The sequence below is a fragment of the Schistocerca nitens genome, chromosome 3, assembly GCF_023898315.1.
Source record: "Schistocerca nitens isolate TAMUIC-IGC-003100 chromosome 3, iqSchNite1.1, whole genome shotgun sequence".
In the NCBI taxonomy this organism is placed as follows: domain Eukaryota; kingdom Metazoa; phylum Arthropoda; class Insecta; order Orthoptera; family Acrididae; genus Schistocerca; species Schistocerca nitens.
Genome location: NC_064616.1, coordinates 951,961,883 through 951,987,490, shown reverse-complemented (window position 1 = coordinate 951,987,490; position 25,608 = coordinate 951,961,883).

Here is a 25,608-nt window from a genome sequence, read left to right as displayed (position 1 = left end):
TGTCTCCGACGGAATTACAATGTCATCGGCCACCTCAAAGGTATTATTTCTTCTCTATAGATTTTAATTTCTACTTCGAATTTTTGTCTTTGTTTCATTTACTGCTTGCTCAATATACAGATTGAATAACATCGGGGATAGGCTACAACACTGTCTCACTCCCTTCCCGACCACTACTTCCCTTTCATGCCCCTCGACTCATATAACTGCCATCTGGTTTCTGTACAAATTATAAATAGCCTTTCGCTCCCTGTATTTTACCCCAACCACCTTCAGAATTTGAAAGAGGGTATTCCAGTCAAAAATGTCAAAAGTTTTCTCTAAGTCTACAAATGCTAGAAACCTAGGTTTTCCTTTCCTTAATCTATCTTCTAAGATACGTCGTAGGGTCAGTATTGCCTCACGTGTTCGAATATTTCCCTCTGTGTGTAAAGAATTCGTGTTAGTATTTTTCAGCCGTGAATTATTAAATTGATACTTCCGTAATTTTCTCACGTGTCAGCACCTGCTTTCCTTGGGAATTGTATTATTATATTCTTCTAGAAATGTGAGGGTACTTCGCCTGTCTCATACATCTTGCTCACCAGATAATACAGTTTTGTCAGGGCTGGCTTTCCCAACGCTAACAGTAGCTCTAATTGAATGTTGTCTACTCCCGTGGCCGTGTTTCGACTTGGCTCTTTGAATGCTCTGTCAAACTCTGCACGCAGTATCATATCTCACATTTCATCTCCATCTACATCTTCTTCCATTTCCATAATATCGTCCTCAAGTACCTCGCCCTCGTATGGACTCTCTATACACTCCCCCACCCTTTCTGGCTCTGAGCACTATGGGACTTAACATCTCAGGTCATCAGTCCCCAAGAACTTAGAACTACTTAAACCTAACTAACGTAAGGACATCACACACATCCATGCCCGAGGCAGGATTCGAACCTGTGACCGTAGCGGTCGCGCGGTTCCAGACTGAAGCACCTAGAACCGCTCGGCCATCACCCTTTCAGCTTTCGCTTATTTGCTTACAACTGAGTTCTTATCTGAGCTCTTGATATTCATACAAGTTGTTCTCTTTTCTCCAAACGTCTCTTTAATTTTCCTGTAGGCAGTATCTATCTTACCCCTAGTGATATATGCCTCTACATTCTTACATTTGTCCGCTAGCAATCCCTGCTTAGCCATTTTGCACTTCCTGTCGATCTCATTTTGAGACGTTTGTATTCCTTTTTGCTTGCTTCATTTACTGCATATTTATATTTTCTCCTTTCATCAATTAAATTCAATGCATCTCCTGTTACTTAAGGATTTCTACTAGCCCTTGTCTTTTTACGTACTTGACCCTCTGCTGCCTTCACTATTTCATCTCTCAGAGCTACCCATTCTTCTTCTACTGCATTTGTTTCCCCCATTACGGTCAATTGTTGCCTTATGCTCTCCCTGAAACACTGTACAACCTCTGGTTCTTTCAGTTTATCCAGATCCCATCTTCTTAAATTTCCACCTTTTCGCAGTTTCTTCAGTTTTAATCTACAGTTCATAACCAATAGATTGTGGTCAGAGTCCACATCTACCCCTGGAAATCTCTTACAATGTAAAACCTGGTTCCTAAATCTGTCTTACCATTATATAGACTATCTGATATCTACTAGTATCTCCAGGCCTCTTCCATGTATACAACCTTCTTTCATGATTCTTGAACAAGGTGTTAGCTACGATTAAGTTATGCTCTGTGCAAACTTCTACCAGCCTGCTTCCTCTTTCATTCCTTACCCCGATCCTATATTCACCTACTACGTTTATTTCCCTTTCTTCACCTACTATCGAATTCCAGTCACCCATGACTATTAAATTTTCGTCTCCCTTCACTGTCTGAATAATTTCTTTTATCTCATCATACATTTCATCAATCTCTTCATCATCTGCGGAGCTAGTTGGCATATAAACCTGTACTACTGTGGTAGGCGTGGGCTCCATATCTATCTTGGCCACAATAATGCGTTCACTACGCTGTTTGTAGTAGCTTACCCGTATTTATTTTTTTTATTCATTATTAAACCTATTCCTGCATTTCCAATGTTTGATTTTGTATTTATAACCCTGTATTCACCTGACCAGAAGTCTTGTTCCTTCTGCCACCGAACTTCACTAATTCCCACTATATCTAAATTTAACTTACCCATTTCCTTTTTTAAATTTTCTAACCTACGTGCTCGATTAAGGAATCTGACTTTCCACGCTCTGATCAGTAAAACGCCAGTTTTCTTTCTCCTGATAACGACGTCCTCCTTAGTAGTACCCGCCCGGAGATCCAAATGGAGGACTATTTTATCTCCGGAATATTTTACCCAAGAGGACGCCATCAACCATACAGTACAGCTGCATGCCTTCGGGAAAAATTGCGGCTGTAGTTTCCCCTTGCTTTCAGCCGATCGTAGTACTAGCACAGCAAGGCTGTTTTGGTTATTGTTACAAGGCCAGATCAGTCAATCATCCAGACTGTTGCCCCTGCAACTTCTGAAAAGGCTGCTGCCCCTCTTCAGGAACCAAACGTTTCTCTGGCCTCTCAACAGATACCCCTTCGTTGTGGTTGCACCCACGGTACGGCTATCTGTATCGCTGAGACACACAAGCCTCCCCACCAACGGGAAGGTCCATGGTTCCTATGTTGTGGGGGCAGGGGGGGGGGGGGGGGGAATACCTAATGTATCAGGTGGAAAACTGCCCTGAAAGGCTGAAAGCTCAAACCGAACGTTAAGAGGTGGTGGAGAACTCTCGAATCATCACAACTATACCGCTATTTTAAAGGATTACAATTCGCATATTTTTAATTTACCAGCACTTTTGCGACGTATCTGTCCCTCTTGATTTTTATACATCTTTTTAACTTACCACACCTAGACACTCTAGCTTTTTCCTTGCATTTTTAGTATTTTCCGTTTATTTTGCAGAGAACGGGTGAGCTATATCTACAATTTTGTATTTTTCCGCAAAACTGGAAATTTTGTACGAAGGTGGACAAATAGGGAAATGGAATAGATGTTGTGGCAGCCAATATGCATTTTTAATTAGTTTACCTCTAGAACTCTTTCTATAGCATTCGAATTGTCAGCACAGATTTCCTTAACATATCAGTGGTTGGTACAAACGTAAATATTTTTCTGCAGTCAGCAATCCTTAACACGGTCAGGAAATCAATTGCATTAATTCAATCGGCAGTTGCAATACATGATAATATTACAATGCAAATGATCAGTATCCTCGTCAGTCCACAACTTCCCAAAGTAGCGGACGATGACTTCTGATGATTTGTAACTGGCCAATGAGTGCCAATAATTATTTTAAATATGTCGTATGTCACTTGAATGATGAAAAATGTTTTGTAATATTCAATACTTGCTATATGTTTAGTAACTGACCAATGAATGCCACTGTTTCTTATATTTTAAATTTGTATTATGTCACTTACATGCTATTATATATGAATACCAGTAGCTTGATGCTACACTCATTAGCTCCTATTTTGAAGGATGACTTCTGATGATTTGTAACTGGCCAATGAGTGCCAATAATTATTTTAAATATGTCGTATGTCACTTGAATGATGAAAAATGTTTTGTAATATTCAATACTTGCTATATGTTTAGTAACTGACCAATGAATGCCACTGTTTCTTATATTTTAAATTTGTATTATGTCACTTACATGCTATATATATGAATACTAGTAGATTGATGCTACACTCTTTAACTCCTGTATTGAAGGATGACTTCTGATGGTTTGTAACTGGCCAATGAGTGCCAATGTTCACTAAAGGTCACCATCACAGCTGCTCCGACGTTATTCCTCTGAATGACCACCGTGCTCACTAACCGAACTGTGATCATTGGTTATCATGAAATAGTCGCCTTTTTCGTCTGTTTCTTGATCTATATGACTGAAATCAACCTCCATCCACCGACTAACGATGCCATCGCACTTAGGTTCTTTAAAATTGACAAATTGACAAATTTTGTAATACACTGTAGAAAACAGATACGTAGTTCACAGCGCGTGGTCTAGGAGACCTCAAGACGCGTAAATAACAAGTGTCAACAACAAAAACAGAAGGTGATAACGCAGCAGGCACTTAAACATTATAGGTTTGGCGATTTATTGTGGGCAGAGGCAGTTTAGAATATTCCTCTGGAAATGACCTTGGAGTGCGGATTCGAAACTTTTCGCGCAATTAGGGAGACCACACCTCGTCAATTAGGGGCTAAAACATTTTCTATGTTAAGAATTCGACTCTTTCTCATAAAACGTCTTCAAATATGCTAAACTAATAAAATACCATTCCTGAAGCCTATTATTATTAGTTTTATTATTACTCGTGCCATTTATTATGATTAATGGTATGAACACTATTAATGTTTTGTAATGTATGTTATATGTGTTGTTCCTGGTCAGATGTAAGAAAGGTACTTAAGGTCCTCATCTACTCTCACTAAATAAGTAGGCAATCTATAAATAAACGTACCATATGTTATACACCAAACGTGAAAAGTATAATATATATTTTATTCATTAGATATTTCAAGAATTTATTTTCTTACCATGAAGCTAATTTTGTTAGTAGAGGAAGATACTGTACAGAGAAGTGAGTGATAAATATGGCTACTTCGCGAGACAGATCAGCAGTCTGTCTAGTGGACTGCAACACGTTGTAGTCGCATCCAGTTGGGTGAATGTGGCTAACAGTGGCAACAATTTGGTTTCTGCCGATGTAGATAATCTGACAGGGATTCCGTAAAGACCCGGCAGCACCAAGTCTTTGATGAAATTTCAGCCGTTCTTTAGAGGGATTACCAGAACTTTCCATATTATTAGACTCCTCATTGATATAATTAATCGCTATTCTCGATTAATGTAAAGTTGAGGTTTCTTATCCGTCAATGAGAATTTCCTGAAACTTTTTGAACTTCGTTGTTACTTCTTGATTTGTGTGGCCACAATATTCGTAGTTGCTTTGCAAGTCCTGAGGATATTTTCGTTCCGTCGTCACAATTACTTCCTTGATACTCTTACACTGCAGTCACTGATAGCTGTGCATAATCGAAATACATGAAAGTGATTGAATATAGGAAGCGTAGATATTTGAATGTGATATCCTCCCTGGATTACATACTGAAAGCTTAAAATTAGTCAGTAATAATACACCGTCGTACGTTGCAGTATTTTATCTTCCCATGTACATCCAAGGTGTTTTGGAGATGAATTTTTCAGAAAGTAACTAATATTTCTCAGAGTTAAATATCGTTCTGAAAATCAATTTCATTCATGTGAAAAATGTGTGTCGTCTGTATCGCTCAAGAGTTTTCCACAGTCGCATTCACGCTTCGCTAATTATGCAACGCTTCTCTTCTTACAGAGCCATCGTTAATGTGAGAGTGGAAATCTGGCACATGAATGTCTGTAAATGCATTATTATGGTTATTTTTATGTTTGTTGCTACATTTTCTGGCTGATGACTGGTCATGCCGCTCTCCACGTAGTCTATTGTGTACATATTTTTTCACCTCTGCTAACTATTGCAACGTACATCCGTCTGAACCTCCTTAAAGCAGTCAGGCCTTAAGACAAAAAGGAATTACCAACTTTGGCTGAGAACGGAGACTGATTGAAATCGATGGGGAAAGTTGAAAATTTGGGTCGGACCGGGCTTCGAATGCAAGTCTCCTGTTTACTAGGCAGATGCTCTGACCACTGAGCCTACCGGACAAAGTGTCATTGCATCTGCCCGGACTACCCTAACACACCTCGCGTCTGATGGAAATTCTCAACTTATCCACACACTGCTAAAGTAGTGCCTCTTGCCCATTATCTTCATTGCTCGCTTCATTTTGCCGATCCCCGTAAGAGCTGGAACCTGGTGCATCTGTACTGTAGAGAACATTGGCCGTCTCGCCTTAATTGTATATATACAATGAAGAGCCAAAGACAATGGTACATCTGCCTAATATCGTGGAGGGCCCCGGGAGCACTCAAAAGTGTCGCAACACGACGTAGCATAGACTATACTAATTTCTGAAGTAGTGGTGGAGGGAATTTACACCATGAATCCTGCAGAGCTGTCCACAAATCCGTAAGAGTATGAGGGGGTGGAGATCTCTTCCAACAGCACGTTGCACGACATCCCAGATATGCTCAATAATATTCATGTCTGGGGACTTTGGTGGCCAGCGGAAGTATTTAAATTCAAAAGAGTGTTTTTGGAGCTAGTATGTATCAATTCGGGACGTGTGAAGGGTTGTATTGTCCTGCTGGAATTGCCCAAGTCCATCGGAATGCACAATTGACATGAATTAATGCAGGTCATCAGACAGCATGCTTACGTACGTGTCACCTGTCAGAGTCGTATCTAGACATATCCTGCACACGGCCAGCACCATTACAGAGCCTCCACCAACTTGAACAGTCCCCTGCTGACATGCAGGATCCATGGATTCATGAGGTTGTCTCCACACCCGTACACGTCCATCCGTCGATACAATTTGAAACAGGACTCGTCCGACCAGGCAACATGTTTCCAGTCATCAACAGTCCAATGTCGGTGTTGATGACCCCAGGCGAGGCGTAAAGCTTTGTGTCATACAGTTATCAAGGGTACACGAGTAGGCATTCGGCTCCGAAAGCCCAATCGATGATGTTTCTTTGAATGGGTCGCACGGTGACACTTGTTGATGGCCCAGGATTGAAATATGCAGCAGTTTGAGAAAGGTTACACTTCTGTCATGTTCAACGATTCTCTTCAGTCGTCATCGGTCCCGTTCTTGTAGGATCTTTTTCCGCGCGCAGAGATGTGGGAGGTCTGATGTTTTACCGGATTCCTGACAATCACGGCACACTCGTGAGTTGGTCGTACGAGAAAATCCCCACTTCACTGCTACCTCGGTGATACTGTGTCCCATCGCTTGTGCGCCGACTATATCGCCACGTTCAGACTCACATAAATCTTGATAACCTACCATTGTAGCAGCAGTATTCGATCTAAAAAAACTGCTCCAGACACTACTTGTCCTATAGGATAGGGTTTGAGAGAGAGGAGTTAAGAGTTTTACAAATGCTGACCCAAATATAAATTTTTCCCCCAGGTTTGGATAAGTTTTGTTTGTTTCGTGGTCATGAGGCTACACAACTTTTAATTATCAAACAAATCATCTGACTCCCTAACTAACTAACCATACATCCTACTTACTGACGAGTGAATTCATTTTTTATTTATCCGTAACCATTTTCCATGTAAAAATTAGAACACAGATTTTCTTGAATTACAGCGCCAACAACCAAGAATCAAAACAAATGTTGAAGACAAAATGTACGTAGTGTTTTATGTGGAATCTGATTCTGCAATAAGTAATGGGGGTTCCCATAGCCCCCAAGGGGCTATGGTGGCAGGCTAATTTTAGCACCAGCAGATGTCCCCCTCGAAAATAATCAACTTTGTATTCTACACATTTTTTCATGTGAAGCTTATTTTTCGATTTATTCTGGTTTGTCAACTTAAAATTTACACCCTGTACAAATTCTCTTCATTTCAGTTTAATAACTTTTCATAAGTAATCCGATCTGCCTAAATCTCAGCACTCTTCTGTAGTACTAAATGTTGAAATGTTTCATTATCTTATTATTTGCACTACAGATCATCCACGTCCACCTTTTTTACAAGGCAACACTCCAGATAAGTATCTTTAGAAAAGACCACGTAACACTCGCATTCAAAATCGATGTTAACAAATCCCTTTCTTTAAAAATCACTGTTTATGCTATTTCCAGTCTGGATTTTACATCTTCAGTACCTCTGACATCGTCAGTTGTTTTGGTACTGTTCCCAAATATTAAAACTTGAGCTACTTTTACCATCTCATTTCCTTATGCAATTCTCTCAGTACGGTCTGATTTCATTCTAAAACACTCCGTTATCAATGTTTTACCTTACTGTATGTTCATCTTTTAACCTTATTTCGAGAAACTTAAATTTCTATCAACTGATATTTCCATGTAATTTGCTGTCTTGGATCAAATTAAAATGCTTACGGCTAATTTTAAACATTCCCCCGTTTCTTTCTCTATGTACAAACACTGAGGATAGGCTACAAACTTGCCCCGCTCCCTTCACAATTAGTGTCTCCCGTTCATAAAATTTGATACTTGTTGTTACAGCCTCGTTCCTGACAAAATTGTGTTTGAAGCGGCGTATGTCAAGCTGAGTAAATGTTTCATGAAACACTAAAAATTGTATCAAGACTAAAGTAAGAAACATGTATGTACATCTTGGGTGTTTTATGTGATTATTACGCTAGAATCTAAGATTAAATTAAACAGATACTCACCTGAAGTAATTATGCTCTATTTTATTGAACTATAAACTTTGTTGATCTGCCCACATTTTAAAAAACAAAACCTAATTTAAACAGAAATGTTCAGAATTATCTAAACATTGCCTTATTCTTTGAATATCTTTTCACGATTTCTTCTAGGGATACAAAATATTATTAAGAGCTGTAGTTTATGTCTCAAATTATAATAATTAGCATTAAACCACTACTTTTATTAACTACGTTAAATATTTTCCTTGTCCTTACTCTGAATCATTTTCATGTTCAGTTCGCTAAGAAATTATTTCTTTGTAGAAATCCTAATGCCCTTGAGGAATGTAGATATCGATTTTCATCAGATCTTCAATCTTCGCTCCTTTGATGAGAATATTTCGGCAAGGATATGATTATGATGATGGTGGTGCAGACGTCTTTGAATTAAAACCCACGGAAAAAGCATGGCAGACCAAACCATTTATTATTGAATACATATTGATGTATACGTTACTGATTGAAATTTTAATTCTTTCGCTTCTGGGTTTGCTTTTCGTCTCTTCAGACACAAAACACTAATTTAGCGCAATTCCTTCCAGAACTTGAAACCTAGAACGTCTCTGGTTGCCACCTCCCTTACCACAAATTTTCCTTGTACAGAACTCTCTATAATATGACTAGTAGCCTCATGAATTTAATAATTCTTACTTTTTTTTACTTACTTGGTAATGTTTTCAAAATCTGTCACAAGATGAAACACTGTGACTTCTCTTTGGCAAAAATAATTGTCCTTTCTTACCTGTGTCTGTGAGTGGGGAAGATACCGAGGAAGTGCCTGATTTTTATTTTAGCTTGTAAAGTTATCAGAAAGTAAACGGTGCTCAGTTTTATTTTGGTGCACCTGTTTAAGAAAATCTAATAAAAATAACGTACACTTTCCGGGGACTTTCTGCCATTGCTTTCATGGTATTCTTACAAGGTACTCTTTCTCTCTTTATTTTACTGATGCAAAATATACTAGGAGTAAGAGCTCTTCAATAAAAAATCTCCTGAATTAGAGCCTTTGGTAAGTTTATAGTGTGCCTGTAGTCAATTGCGATGGAAGAAACAAGCCTTTTTTCTGCCCCTGAGAAGTAATTCAATCGTCAGTTTACAGTAAAACTTTCTACGTCTACATTTATTTGTTAATAGTTCGGCTACAGCTGTCCTTTTCAGCGATCTCACTAAAATGGTGAGATTAAATTCCATATATTGAAGGCAGTCCACCTCGTTTTCATTTTACGTGACTGGTCCGGGTAATCTCCACTACAAATGCTATCATGATCACTGATTTTATCATATGATGTGAACTAATTGCGAACTGAACAATGATAAAGTCAAATGTCAGAAAATAGGCAGCAAAATGAAACCACTATTTACAGCGCTGCCAACAGATTTGCTGTATTTTAAGGAGGCGGAAGTCAGTGACATACGCCAAATCAAGAACAATTGCAGTATTTTGCCAGAGTTTTCCGCTCATAGTGAGGTATTACAAACGCCGCTTTAAAAGTAATAGGTAGGTCTAGCTAAAGATATTTCGAAACTACTAGAAGCAGAAAATTGGCATCATGAAGAGTTACGCCATTTCAAGAAAAAATTGTTCTATAAATAGCCTTTCGCTTCCTGTAGTTTATTTCTACTACCTCCAAAAATTTAGTGAGGGTGTTACAGTTTACAATGTCAAAATCTTTCTCGTATTCAACGAATGCAATAAATGTACCTATCTTCTAAGATAAGTTGCGCGTGCCTCTCTATTTGTTTGGAACTGTTTTTTCCCAAATTTTGCTTCTATCATTTTTCCATTCGTCTGTAAATACTTCGAGGCAATATTTTGCAACAATGACTTAGATAATTAACGTCCAATTTCCTCTCTGGCGTCTTGTTCCAAAATATTTGAACAAATTCGAACAAATCATATATTCAAGTGCACTTTCAGATTTAAATTAGTAACAATTTACTTATCATATCACAATTTGGATTACTAGGGATATGCTCGATTCTGCTGTTTATACATTCACTCATCAAATATTACATGCCTTCAGCAACAAAATATTATCAGTTGTTAGTTTTTGTCATCTGTCCATGGCATTTGATTGCGTAGATCACTATATGCTCTTACAAAAAGTCAAGTTTTGTGGAACTAATGGCTTTACACGCAACTGGTTGGAATTGTACTTAACAAACAAAACGCAAAACGTTGCACTGAGACATTTCAACTATGTTGGAAAGAAAGAAAATTTTAGAGACTGCGGAAGAATCGTGCAGAGAGTCTCATAAGTCTTTTTCTGGGTCCTGCCTTATTCCTTATAATTGTTAGTGGACTTCCACTTCACATCCGTTAAGCAGAATTGGTAGGTTTTATAACATATAAAGTTAGAGAGAAATCAATAGAAGAGATTGTTCAATACGTTTTGCAAAGTGGTATTCTGAAAACAGAATCTCCATAATCAGAAAATAGAGCGAACACTCCAATAATTTTGGGTGTACATATTGCTCAAAACCTGTATTGGAAGAATCATATTAACGAGATGCTCAAACATGTTAGGTCAGCTACTTTTACTCCTTGTATAATCGCTAGTGTTGGAAACAAACGAATCAACCTCACGACGTATTTTGCCTATATACACTCAGCAGCGTCATATGGAATAATTTTCTGGGATTACTCATAACTTAGAATTAAATTATTAATTACACTAAAGCAAGTGTTAAGAGTAATGTGTGTTGTTCACAAGTGTCGTCTTGTTGGTAAATCTTCTAGGAATGAGGCATTTAAACTTCACGAACATAATACATGTACTGGAGCAGAATAGCTAAGGGTAACCAGGTCATTTTGACCGCCTTGGAACCGTGTCGACACCATGTGTGGTCAGTGACTTAGAACACATGACGTCACACACGACGTGGAAACAACAGTCCGGTTCATCTACGTCATCTTCATGGTCTCTCAAGCCATCCTCCCTTACATGACGCCACAGTGGCATAAATTTCAAAATACTGACCACGAAAACGAGACAGCCAATCACAGCACAATATTCCCCTGACGGATGAAATGAAACAGCATATAAGTCCTGAAAAACTGAGAGCAGATCCTAATGGCAGTGTGTGATTAGGGGAAATGACAGACACACAACCTAGCTTTCAAAAAACTGTTTATAAAGAGCAGGACAATTTTTAATCTGTGCAATACAATAACAGTTGGGGAGTAACAACACGTTATGCCTAATCTACCAGAATTAATTAAAAAAGACAAGAAACTCTGCTGAAATTTAATAACATCTTTATAATCAATTTACAAGCATGTTGCAAACGAATGCGTTCCCGGCATTCGGAGTTGTGATAATACACGTTGCGGAAAAAAAACACCGCTTACAGCTGTATAATACACTTTAACGGGACACGACCGGTTTTATGGCCTATAGCCACATGTTTTGGAGCACATCTAAAGAGACAAGAATAAAGACCTAAGTGACAGTTAGTTTTGTCCATTGGATCCAGGTCATGACATTACACTAGCCGGGCGGCTTCAGTAAATGTATTAATAACAATTCTGGAGAATTAATCCCACTTACAGAAATTACTCCAAATTAACTTCGCAAGCTTCAAACATCTGGATCTGTGCATTTTTGTCATCCACGCCGGCCGTGGTGGCCAAGCGGTTAAAGGCGCTACAGTCTGGAACCGCGCGGCCGCTACGGTCGCAGGTTCGAATCCTGCCTCGGGCATGGATGTGTGTGATGTCCTTAGGTTAGTTAGGTTTAAGTAGTTCTAAGTTCTAGGGGACTGATGACCTTAGAAGTTAAGTCCCATAGTGCTCAGAGCCATTTTTTGGTCATCCACACCAACAAGGAGCCACGTCCATGGCCACATCCTCTAATACGCATAAAGAATTTTCTTACTGAAGTGCAGAAGTGTCCCTGAAACATGAGTAGCCTAGGAACAATACATATGATTAGATAACACACACCCACAACACAGATTCGCGGCCAGTACTGTCAAACAAGACATGAAACCCCACTAATTGTTCGCCATTGCGAGAGCAAAGCTAGATAAATACTCACGAAACAATCGCGTATATTGGGTAGTTATTGTAGTCCAGCAAGTCATAACTTGTACTGCCCTACATGTTCCCATAAAATGCGACCACTGCTTAACATACTGATCATACCATGAAACTACGGAGGCGTGTTGAGTCCAGGTCACTAAAAAATGTGTAGCTTTGGTGAACGACACTGGCCACACCAGTTATGCTCGACAGAGACTCCCAAGGCTCCGGTCAAGAGCAACACGGTTAACGCTCGTGCCATTCCATGTGTTGAAACGTCCCCTTTGTACAGTTATACATAATTGTGCTTAACCTGACACACAATATTTTTAGCGCAACGCAATCTGACTTTCAAAAATCCCTACAAAAGAATGGCCCTGACTAACATTAACCTATACCTTTCACAAATCGCTTACCTCACAAAAATCTTCGTTACTCGAACTACTGCAAAACAGCGAGCGCCACTACTGCCAGCTAAATAAAAGATTCAAACCACGGAAGGCACTAACTACTGATAGGCATAGTTAGTAAATGAAAGATTTTAGTAGAGAACAAACAATGTATTTACCTTAATAGTGTTGAAAGATCATAATATACATAACAGATCATGACATCCAGTCTTACAAGTTTCCAAACTCCGCCATCTCTCTCCCCACATCCACCACTGCTGACGGCTCACCTCCAACTGCGCAACGCTACGCGCTGTTCACATCCAGCTGCCGCTGCCCAACACTACAATGGCAGACAACAATGCAAACTAGCCACAGACTGCACACAGCACAGCCAGTGATTTTCATACAGAGCGCTACGTAACGTTGCCAATAAGAAAAAATAAAACAGCACAGCCAGTGATTTTCATACAGAGCGCTACGTAACGTTGCCAATAAGAAAACATAAACAGCCTACTTACATAGCCCCCATGCTCCCCACAAAAAATGTTACAAATTGTTTTGGGCAGTGGCCAATAATGATTTGATAAAATTTTCCATAATTACAATAACAAAGAAATCAAATGCACATACTTATTGATACAATGTTGGTCAAAAGCTAAAATTTTCTCACAGTCCATAAAGACAGTCCAGATTGTTCATCACAGTAAAATTGCAGTGTTTTTCTCAACGTCTGAGCAGTAAAAGAAAATGCACACGGAAGTAGTGGATTTCCATGCAGTCTTGAAGAAGTAGTGTTGTCCTTCGAACAGAAAGACAATGCTGACTCATGACATGCTGACAGGTAATGGCCCACAACAGAGCAAACCCACAGCACAGTCATTCGACGTTTTGCAGAATATTGGTAGGTAGGTCATCACAGAGTAGACCCACTGTAGTCCTGGTAGAGGGTACGGTATTGGTGGGCCAGCAGAGGTGCAGACCCACTGTAGTCCTTGTAGAGATGGCTAGCAGCCATCCGTTGCGACTGTGCAGGTGCACAATCACCATCGAAGATTCTTGCGGAGAATATAGCAAGTCCATAAACCGCCACTTGTGCACGCACAGAAAAATTTTTTTGAAATGTCCTTAGAACCAGCAATGCTGTTATCCAGTCCCTTGCTGAATTATTAACACACGTGCAAACACTATCAGTCCCTACTTCTCACATATTGTCCATATACTATGACCAACAGAAACGTGTGCAGTGAAATGTAACTTAATTTGAAGAACTGGTGTCTATACAATTATAAATTTACAACATGAAAATACAATTGCAAAGGTACAAAATACATCATTAAAGAACATAATAGTACAGATAACATTTGTAGTAATATGGGCTTTACAAAAGAATCGAAATAACATATACATCAGTGTTACAGGGATTATGACATAAGTACATACATAAAAGGTCTGAATAACTTTCGAAACATCAACTTCACACGTGAGCATTAAAACAAAACAGAATAAATAATGTCTAAACATCTTTACAAGGTAAATAACATATTATTAGAAAAATTCTACAACATAACTCTTATTAGCTAAACACATTAAGACAGGAAAAACAGAAATATACAAGAATACACAAACACATAGGGGGATAACACAATGGAAAGGACAGGGTTCGTTTTCAGTGTAACATTTGATACTGCAGTCCAACCCAAAACTTCATTCCATAAATCGTTCGTCTTATTTCAACATTTGTTTTCACCAAAACGTCCTATCCAAGCATGCTTTCTGTATTTATATGTTCACATATTTCTTACCTCATTATTTATTTTCCATTATCTTACATCATTTATTTACAAGAAAATCCTACCTAAACTTGTTGTCTCTAAACCCTACTTTTTTGTTCATCTCCTCTTTCAAAAATACTTTTTTTTGGCCAAACCATATTCTTATAGCTTCTCAATGCATTTCTTCCAATTCATCACAACTCATTCTCTTATATAGTCTACCCCCTCTTAAGCTAACTTAAATCTACTGAACTCAGATGGTAAACTAAGGGACGAGGTAATGCAGCAGTACAAAACAATTAACACAAACAGCAATGACAAAAAATTCAAATTGGCCAAGTAAGCAGCAATATTACAACTAATATTACGCAATGAGCAACAAGCAAGAAAAATAAATCAGTAGTAAAACTGGCTTAACAGTGTAATGTAAAGTGAAATTTAGTAGTACTATGCCTGGCAAACAGCAGAAGCAAATGCAATAAATTATATCTAAACTTGACAGAACTCAAGCAGAAAAATATTACAGTAAAGACAACAATGCAGATAAGGGAAATGTCTATTCACATATTAATATCTGTGTCATTAAAGTGGTGCACCACAACTTATTCTACAAAATAAATTACCAAGTACTTGAAAAGGAAATTATGAATGCAGTTCCTGTGAAGGGAAATGTCTTCTTGTGCTCCCTCATTTTTTTGAAAAAATTATTATTTACTCGATCTGTAGACAGAAAATATTTATATTAGTACATCTATAAAATTTTATTTTAACCAATGCTGCAGTGCAGCTAGAAACTAGATATTAAACAAAATGAGTAAATAAATACATAAAGCAAGCCATATGGCATTTCTCTCGATTAGCAAGACAATAGCCGTGAAATGTTTCTCATCGTTTCATTAGGCATTTTAGTAAATATCATAAATTAAGAGCTCCACAGTATAATCATATGTTTTCAAGTTCGACGGTGTCGTTTTTTGCGATGCTTTCTACAAAGGAATGTCAATAGCGAGGATAATGGCCTCTTTTTTTTTTCACCTGTGCCTCTGAAAGGCACTCACTAATGTCTTCTTTCCAGGCGACTGTCGCCCATCTGGGTGCCCACGACGCATTACGTGCAGGTGGTCACTTAACTTTCTTACGGAAATATTTACGACAGCAGTTTCCGCTACAGTGACAGTCTCCTATAAAAATATTTCACAGGTCAAGAATTTGCGTTACAAGTGTGTAGAAACAAAATCCTATTGATATAACAGAGTCCAAAAAATTTTCGTCGGCATTGCAATACATTCACGCATTTACATACATTTCGTAACTCTTAAAGTACGATTCTTGGTTTCCAACAACCTGTTTCACAAACCAGAGTCCCTAACCACTACTCATTATTCCTTACCTTATTCGTTGACACTTCTTCAATATTTCATCATAACAGATACGTAGCATGCTCAAATAACTCATATAGCATCAGCTTATTGATCATAAACATACCGCAACAGCATAATACACATAGTCATCGTAAGAATAACATCATAACACCTCAGTGAACTCTCAAAATCGTCGTAGCTTCCTCCAATAATTTCAAAACCTAAAAAAAATTCTCTGCTCATGTCAAAAGTGTCATCTGCCTCAAACGTAGTTTAAAAATTGTGATCCCATACCAAATATGTCATTCAAAGCTCTCATAATATCACAATGGGTCTGAAAAAATATGAACACTTCACAAAGTACAGACAAAATACAATTTCATAAGTGTGAAGTTACCCAAGTGTGTAATTGTGTAAACATGTGTCACTGATGTAGTAAAAAAAAATGTTTATCTCTCAGGTAAATGACCAGATAGCTGTGTAATTTGTGTGTTAGAGAAATATGGTACCGATGTGTAAAGTTGTATAAGCAAATATCATATTAGCTAGGGCTCCTTGTGCTTGCCAAACACATGGTACACAAATTGAGCATGTACCCTCCTGAGGATTAATGTAATTATACCCTCAGGTGTTACAGATTACAGCAATGGAATGAAATGAATCACGGAAAACCTTTGTATCTTCTTCTTCTTCGTTTCACCCAACTTTGGGGTACGTTGAATCAATCACTTCTGTGTGTTCTGTGCCTTTCTTTTCGCCCAGTACTGCTTCATTCTTTCTGATCTTGCTTTTCTTTCCTCATCAGAGATGACAATCGTTCTTTTCTTCCTATTTTGGAGCTGGAATCCCTCTTTTCTGTCTTTGCTTATCATTTTTGCGGTCCTGTCTGTGAGCATTTTTTCTGTGATGTGTAGTTCTCTTAAGTCTTTCTCTGTTTGGATAAACCAATTTGGTTTGGATTTTTTATTCCTGAAGTAGTCAAACATCCTTTTTGTAAGTCTATTTGGGTTCATTCTGAGAATGTGCCCATAAAACTCAATTCTTCTTTTCCTCATTGTATCCGAAAGTTTTTCTGTGGTTTTGTAGAGTGTTTCATTTTTGGTATGAATTAGTTTGTCGTTATGAAATTTGGGGCCTAAAATTTTTCTCAATATTTTTCTTTCTTTGATCTCTAGCCTTTCAATTGGGCCTTGGTTAGTGATAGATAATGTCTCAGCTGCATATAGTGCTTCTGGTTTAATGACAGTGTTGTAATGTTTTATTTTTGAATTCCATGAGAGGGACTTTTTATTATAAGTATTTTTAGTAAGCTGAAAGGCTAGTTCAACTTTGTTTCTTCTTAATTCTATTGCTTTTTTCTCAAGGGCGTTCCAGCTAATCCATTCACCAAGATATTAGAATTCTTTAACAATTTCGATCTTTTGGTCTCTTACTTTAAGATATTTCATTGGCTTTTTTATATTTGTGATTATTTTGGTTTTTTCAAAAGAAATTTTAAGGCCTATTTTCTCTGCTTGTTTCTGTAATTCGAGGATCTGTTCTTTGGCTTCTTCCCATGTTTCAGCTAGTACGGCCATATCATCTGCAAATGCTAGGCAATTAACCTTGATGCCTTTGTTTTTTGTTCCTAGTCGGATTCCACTATTGATTTTCTTGTTCCATTCTCTTACTATTTTTTCTAGGGCACAGTTAAATAACAATGGAGAGAGTCCATCACCTTGTCGTACTCCAGTTTTTATCTCAAATAGGTCTGAGAGTTCTCCCATAAATTTAATTTTGGAGTATGTGTTGGTGATGGTTTCTCTAATTAGGTTTGTAGTTTTATTGTCTAGGTTCAATTCTTTTAATATGGAGATTAGAGATTCCCTGTCTATGGAGTCGTACGCCTTTTGAAAGTCAATGAATGTGATGACATACGCTTTTGCTCTCGATTTTTGGTAGGCCATAAGATTTTTGAGGTTTAGAATTTGTTCTGGGCAGGATCTTCCCTTTCTGAAGCCTGCCTGGTATTCTCCAAGTTGACAATCTAGCTGGGGTTCTGCTCTGTTCAAAAGGACTTTAGACAGTATTTTGTATGTTACGTCAAGGAGCGAAATCCCTTTGTATCATTGTAATTCAAAAATCTTTAAAAATAGATGTTTCAAGTACAAAAATTAATCACTGAAATTCGTGTCCTGTAGCGCTAAACTGTGCGTCTTGTTGTAAGATAATCTCTGTGGAAGTGTCGTAGTTATCGTCCTCCGAAAGCTAAGTTCTGCATAAGTCAATGTACTTACCTCATGATAAACAAAAGTAAAATGCTTTGCATATAGATACCGTAGTTATTACGTACCTTACCGTGATCAAGAAAGAACTATAATGTAACGTATTGTTGTGCTACGAAAAAATCCGTCTCATTGTAGCTATACCACAAAAGTTACTACTAAAACGTGTTTTACCTTCCAGAATAATACAGAAATACTGTTCAGATATAAAACAGAGACAGCGCTAAAGCAATAATATAAATTGTGTCACTCGTTAGTAGCGTCGTGATATAATCGTGTAGCTGTCAAATAAACTAAGCACTGTGTCATCTGATATCTCTCAGAAAGTACTTTAAAGCCAGAATGTATTTTGAAGTAAACCAAAATGTTGCATTAAAATCGCATTAGCAGTACTGGTAAATGTTCTAAGTCGTTACATAATCGTGCAACTAACAAGCAAAAACACTTTGCGCCATCCAGATACTACTGAAAGACATGCGACTCGTGAACAATTTCTCAGTCGCCACAGTCGAAAGACAGACAACCGTGCTATATGACTGCCTGTAAGTACCTAACTTTTCTCCTCTCTCGACACGCACATCTGCCCCAGTGAGATGACCACTCCACATCTCTGTTTCAGCGATGTTATTGAACGATGGTGCTAACCTTTGGCACACAGTATATAGCCACTATTTACGCCATGTTCAAAAATGGTGAAATGATCTGAATTTTGCACCACGTTCAAAGGTATCCAAACGACCTGTATTTGCCAATAAGAAAACATAAACAGCCTACTTACAGTGTCTGTCATACTTCTTCCACCCGGAAATACTTTCACTCCCTACCATACAGTCAATTCTGAAACATAGCGACTCATATAATCAACTGCCCATCCACCAGAAACTGCAGACGAGCGCGTCTTCTGCAGTGTCAGACTACCAGGAGGTAATTACTCTCCATATTAGGCGCAGGAGGACGTGATTAGTGTTGAACGTTCCATCGACAACGAGGTCAGTATAGACGGAGCACAGGCTTGGATTAGGGGAGGATGGTGAAGGAAAAAGGCCATGCCCTTTCGAAGGAACCATCCCGGCATTTGGCTTAAACAGTTTAGGGAAATCACCGAAAACGTTAATCTGGATCGCCGAACGCGGGTTGGAACCGTCGTTCTCCCGAGTGCACTACCCCGCTCGTTCAATATTAGGCCTATTGCGGATTTGTTCCTCTCGTGGTACAAAAAAAAGCGAGCTTTATAGGAAGGTTGTGAAATTAACCCATTAACCATGATGCCAAAGCTCTCTAAAAGTTTCCAGACTGTGTTTCCTTTCCTGTCCGTAAAAAACTACCAGATAAGAACAAGTTCTAATGTATGAAATACGACATGTATTACATATTATACGCTCACTTTCTAAAGAGCAAAGGTGTGGCCACTGATGGCAGTCGCTGTTACAATATACGCCGAATGGTCTCAGTGAGTACCGACAGCAGCTTCGTCTCAGCCAACCTAGCCAACCACAGTTGGCAAACGACAGTGAGTTCAGCACGTCCTCGTACCAGAAGTAACGCACGCGGTTCGACACCGCAAAAATGATGAAAGTATAAAATATTAAATGATTTAATTTTGATTAGTTGTGCTGTTAAGCTACTGTTCACTAAAATATAGACTGCACAGCGGTTTCAGCAATTCGTTTCTATGTCGCAGAATGTTATAACAGTTTGCATCATTTTGTAAGCTTGGCTCCTAATCACGAACAGCAGTGGAAGGAGTTGAAGGTGTCCCCATTGATGAAGCAGCTACAAACTTATTATTCATTTTCAAAATAAATAAAAATCGCAAAATGTTTCGCAAGTCACAACTGGCACGGAGAAGTTGTCTCAGAAACAATATTTCTACACATCAGCATACTATCACATATTGTTGGAAGCTGAGGTTTTAGCGACCGGAAAGAAGTGAATATCATTTTTAATTCATATACAGTTTTTCGACTTTTATCGAAACAGCAACTCTTATCAGTAGATCCTTAGAGAGTTAACAAGTAGCACCAGTGGTAGTGTGGTTAGCTAACGACGATTCATTTTCAGAAACAGTAGCGCAACAAACGTAAACGAGTCGGCGATTAACGATCAGGTCAAAAGGGACTATTTTTTAACTTTTTTGTGCTAAACTGTACGAAAATGTAGCAACGATGGAAGAACATGTTACTGCATTTCGTATCAGATGCACTCTGATTACATCTTACTATTTTTTAGTAGTTGTTTATTGGACGGGAACAAAATACAGACTTTAAACAGTTTGGAGAGCCCTGACATCGATCGGTGAATTTTGCAGCTTTCTTCGAAAGTACGGTTTGGTACTACTAGCGGCACATAAACTCAGGAAGCCTACGATGGAAATTAGTGAAAAAAGCTATATCACTCTGTCAAAAACATATATTATAGTCTTGTTGTGTACAGAACGATGTGTTTTTACTCTTCATTCCTAAAGAGGTGGTGGGTAAGGGGAAGCATTACAGAAGAACTTTTAAAGACCAAGGCGATGGAAGTTTGAGCTTTGTATCATTAGTGACATAGCCTCAAGGAAGCTGAAGATCGGAATTCCAATATCTTTGTGAATTTTTATAAATATTAAAGACAATTTATAAATGGAAACAGCATTGCAACACTTAATTCGGGAGTACACAGTCACTTTTCAGCTGTCAAGTGAGATGTGGTAATAACATGGTCACACTTCACATAACCAGTAATTGTGTGTCACCAATGTGTGTGTGTGTGTGTGTGTGTGTGTGTGTGTGTGTGTGTGTGTGTATGTGTGTGTGTGTGTTTGAAAAATGATACAGACAGTGGAAGGAAGAATTTAGTTTGGGGGCATCTTGTGCCTCACGCCAAGTGTTGTACAGAGATAAAACTAAGCTAAATGTTACTTAACCTCTAAGTTACATCAGCGGTTACGAATTATGCCACTCTTGTGAAGATCCATAAAAATTCTTGATTAAGAATCAAATACTTCTATTCATGGAGGGATTTTTTTGGATAATTTTAAACATGGTAGCTTTTCACGAAAAGATCAGAGCGTTCAGGTACTTTTAAACATGGAAGTCATTTTGCCTAATAACCAGATCTTTCGGATACTTTTAAACTTGGTGAGTAGATCAAATGGTTCAGATATTTTTCAGCATGACTAAGATGGTTCAAATGGCTCTAAGCACTATGGGACTTAACATCTGAGGTCTTCACTCCCCTAGACTTAGAACTACGTAAACCTAACTAACCTAAGGACATCACACACATCAACGTCCGGGACAGGATTCGAACCTGCGACGGTACCAGGCACATATTTCCGGACTGAAGCGCCTAGAACCGCTCGGCCACAGCGGCCGGCGGCTAAGGTGGAGGCAATATATTGATATGTTGTTTCCTTTTGATGGTCGATAAAACACTGCGTTGCGATCGGCTGCTTCATCTTCATAGCCAATATTTTCAGTTTCCCGCCGCTTAAGGTATGTCAAAGTGGACTTGAGGCTCCAAAAACTGTTGCAAATGTTTGCTAGTGGAATTTATCATAAATAATCCATCACTAAGAAAAAATGTATTTGGTATCCATTATTAAACAATCGGTCGCTCAGAAAATAGTATACTATGCAACAAGAAACATCTTTATCATTTTGTATTGTAACAGAACACAGCCTTTGCTCAGTGCCTTACAAATAACCTAGTGCCACAAGCATTGACCGCCATCAGAAAACACCCTGCTATTCAGCAACTTCAGCAACAGTAAACAACTTACGTACTAGCCCTTCCATATGTCAACGGCCTGGAACCCCGACCAGCCTCACGAAACTTCTGTTGTTCGACCCACTTGCGTCAGGCAGCTGCCGGATCGCAGTCACAGACCCTGTTTCAGACATTTCCGTGTGACACAGAAACGCTATTTCCACCCACTTACTCAGCGCCGTGATGCGGGATTTAAACAGTCGGGTGCAGCCCGTGACAGAGATTGACCGCCAGTTTCAGTGCTCCCCAGCTATTAGTCCAGAGTTTGACTCTAGGCAACGTCCTGACCTACCGCATAGTTATAAAACGCTACTGCCTCCCCAAGTCCGTAGCAGAGCCGCATTCGTTGCCCTGGCTGCCACCGCCAAGTCATCGCCCAGAATGCTAGCAATGCAAATCCATGGCACCACAACCCCAGGAGTGCGAGTGTGTACAAGCTGTTTGTTTCATAGGGGGAAATATTATGAACCAATGCCAAATCTTGTCACAGACGAGGGCACACCCAATGACTTTTCACTTTCAACGGACGTAATAAAAAAATGTTTTGTATTCTTAGTAAAGTGTCTGAAGCCTGTCACTCTTTCCGAAATATATAAGTGCAGAAGATCATTACAGAAGCGGGATGGTTTGGAAACAATGAATAATGTACGCTTCATTATGATTATGGCTGAACTTGGCCGCAACATAATTATGTGAGTAGCAGCGAAGGCTTCTGATTTTCATACCAGGCATCTTTGCCTCCTCATATCCTTCCACCCTTCTTTCCTTGTCCCGTTGTAGCCAGGTTTCTCGCCACGCAGAGTTTAGATTCACTTGTATTTGGAAAAGAGCCGAACCACTAGCTCTATTAACAGGCACAAAATGTAATTTACCAGGTCGCACTGCCCCGTGCCGGTGTAATTTGTTGAGTATGGTACCATAAAGCGCATTGTAGGCCAGTGTTGGGAGTGCTCCTGCCTTATACATGGGAAACCACTGGTGCTGAGACGATTTAGGGATAGCCCACAGTAGCCGTTCTTTTTCTTGTAAGCAGGAATTATGTAAACAGGGTGAGTACTGTAAACAGTAAAGTTTAGGTAACATATTAGAGGAGCTTTTAGATTAAACTTACATTACGTAAAAGACACGAATAAATGGAACGTTTGGCGTGTTTGGTAACGAGGTAAACGTAACTAGTTGTTCAGCACTGACGAAGTAAAACATGGTATAAGAGAAGCAACGGGATATGATGGTCCTGATTTCCTGTCTTTCCATTACTTGACGCTGACCCAAAGTGGTATACACATGCGAGACGAGCCATTGGCCCTAACAACGTGGATTAAACTACTCCACGTCTGCCAGGACACAGCTCACATGAAAGCAGAAAATCAGACAATGAGATCTGTAGTTCTGAAATCATGGGGGAACATATTGGCTCCTGGGGAAAGTATTATGAAGTGTTTCGCAAATGTATTATGGACTCTGAGGGTAGTTGAAAAGCGACTGTAAAACAGCAATTTCGTAGATCTCACGCTGCGCGATACGCTGGTCTTATCTCCCAGCATGTGAGGTAGCTGTAGGATATAGAGGTTTATTCTGATATAGCTTGAGTTATACGAAGAAGAAGTATTTTGTGCTTTTACCGGTGTATTTTGAAGAAGAAGTATTTGTTGGGAAGATGCCACAGATTTCTTTTTTCATTGAGTCATACTATTTTTTCTATCAGTGCAACGACAACTATGGCAGTAGTATGGCTGCCAGAAACTTCATACTTTTGAAGATAATTTTCATTACATGTTAGGTCGGACTGAAGAGTGAATAATACAGTATACATATAGACGAACGGAAAGAGAAGTGTCCTGGTGAAGTATGTCAATAGTTTTTGTATTAGCACTGTGTTGGTGGAAACCCATGGTATGCCTACACATTGTATATGAGACTTCTATTCGAGTTATTAGAGGTATGCTATGTAATTAATATGAGAATGTGTGAGGTGCTAAATTCAGTTTGCAACAAGTGGAATGGTTTCCTGATCTCTATCCGCCTCCCACAATGGGGAATGACGCAGCGATTGACAGAACTAAAGGTTAGAGTAAAATGAAGAATGTACTAAAATGACTTAGAGACTCACTGCTTGAGATTAAATAGTGTATAGAATTAAACGTCACGGTCAGTTAAGTAGAAGACACCAACAGTAAATACTTGCAAATTAATCAGTGGTTATATAACAGGAACTCAGAGAGCTGAAATACTTTCCTTCATGGAAAATTAGTGTAATAGAACAGAACATAGCCTGTGCTCAATGCGTTAAAGCACTGGGTCCTAGATGTTGACTGCTGCTGGAGAACGACCTGCCTGTCCAACAAATTCAGCAACAGCAAGCCACTTACGTACTGCCACTTCTGTTCATTAGTGGCCAGGGACCCTATCCAACATTCAGAAACCTTTTGCAGTTCGATTTTCTTTAGTGTGGTAGTCACCAGACCTTGCTCACTGACTCTGTTTCAGACATTTACGTGTAAAAGAGAAACACATCCAATTTCTTTTCAGTCAGCCCGGAGCCAGTGCAGTTACAGCTGCAGTTACAGCCTGTTATCGAGGTCGACCATTTGGGGAATACTGCTGCACCCAGCTGTATCAATTGCGGTCTTCGAGACATGTTTTAACTATGTAGCAGCTGTAAACATCTTCATTGGGCTTTGAACCAACCACTGCTGTCTGACTGCCCACACCACTGGCGGCCAACACTCTGTCACTGCCCCTACAGGACCGATCGTCGACGTACCTGCCCCTGTCCGGTTGTCTGGTTTATGAACAGACGGCCACCCAGTTCCGTGCTACTGGCGCTTCAGGCGGCCTCCTGTTTCTCCCCAGCCATCAGTCCAGAGTTTGATTCTGGGCTGCACGGCGACTTGTCACAAGATTCGAATATGCCGGTAGCTTCCTCACGGTCACAGCAGAGCCACATCGAACACGCTGACCAGCACTGCCGACTCTGGGCCCTGCATGCCAGGAACAGCAGCTCAGCGCACCACATCCCTGGCAGCACATGCATACTGTAGACTGTTTCGTTAACCTTACCTGTCCACCGAGTGAGTGCAAATATTACGAGCTGATGCTAAACCAGGCCAGAGACAAGGGCGCTGTCAAATGACATTTTAGGTTCAATGGATTAGTAAAGAACTAAGATATTTACATGTAAAAGAGAAACACATACACTTTTGTATAGTCAGCGCCAGGCCACTTCATTTACACCCCCGCATGTATAGCCTGTAGTCGAGGTCGACCATAGGACTATAGAACATGTTAAACACTATACAGTGATTAAAACAGAAATTTATTTGTTTAAATTCGTACTTACGCACATATAACTGTATATTCTTGAGTTTCTCTGTGGTCTAGCTCACTCCCACTAGCACTGGATTGAAATACTAGGGTTGTCCAGAAAGTAAAAAATGGGTCAAATGGCTCTGATCACTATGGAACTTAACTTCTGAGGTCAACAGTCCCCTAGAATTTAGAACTACTTAAACGTAACTAACCTAAGGACATCACACACATCCATACACGAGGCAGGATTCGAACCTGCGACTGTAGCGGTCGCGTGGTTCAAGGCTGTAGTGCCTAGAACCACTCGGCCACTCTGGCCGGCTCCAGAAAGT